The sequence below is a fragment of the Haplochromis burtoni genome, unplaced genomic scaffold (assembly GCF_018398535.1).
Source record: "Haplochromis burtoni strain Fernald_Lab_line unplaced genomic scaffold, NCSU_Asbu1 Contig_107, whole genome shotgun sequence".
Taxonomy (NCBI): Eukaryota; Metazoa; Chordata; class Actinopteri; order Cichliformes; family Cichlidae; genus Haplochromis; species Haplochromis burtoni.
In genome coordinates this window covers 1,636,714-1,637,280 of record NW_024582468.1, presented here as the reverse complement: position 1 = coordinate 1,637,280, position 567 = coordinate 1,636,714, and the positions used below count along the sequence as shown (strand labels likewise).

The window sequence follows — 567 nt, the reverse complement described above, 5'->3', positions numbered from 1 at the left end:
GAGACGGAGAGGACTGCACTGAGACGGGATAAGGACAGCACTTCGGACTATACGGATTAGATGTTAATCTTGAGCAACAATTTGAAATTCGTGCGTGACTGACGGCAGCTGATGGTGAGCTTATTATCAAAAGAGATGTATGACAGTGTAGCTTAGCCGACACCGACAGGAAAAAGGAGTTTTGCATGCAAATGGAGGTAGAATATAAAGTAGTGGCTTGCTTTATTTTGAAAGTAGTTTTGATATGTCAGTCTGGCAAATTAGGACTGTAGTTAAAAGAGGCATGGAGTGCTTTAGCAGTTTAGGAGCACAAAGCATAACCAAAGTATGTCCTTTTTATTTCGGTCTTTGGCTGCCAGAGCAGCTCAAGAAACTCGTGGTCTTGGCTATTTATAACGACGTTCTCGTGAAAATTATTGGAATCATCTTGTCTTTGCCAGTATTGAATTATAGGCCTGTTGCATTTTGAATACAGAGAGCTTTGGCCTGGATCTCAGCAGAATAATGGAGGGTTTTACTCTGTAGGGATTTCTACTGCTATCCCTGGTTGAAACACAAAGACAAGAC

General features: G+C 41.6%; 1 protein-coding gene across 1 annotated transcript in view; it reads left to right on the top strand.

Moving 5' to 3' along the window:
• The window catches only part of LOC102312839 (secretory carrier-associated membrane protein 1), a gene marked incomplete in the record, with an annotated part of 11,782 nt that overhangs the window by 3,060 nt on the left and 8,155 nt on the right, over nucleotides 1-567 (top strand).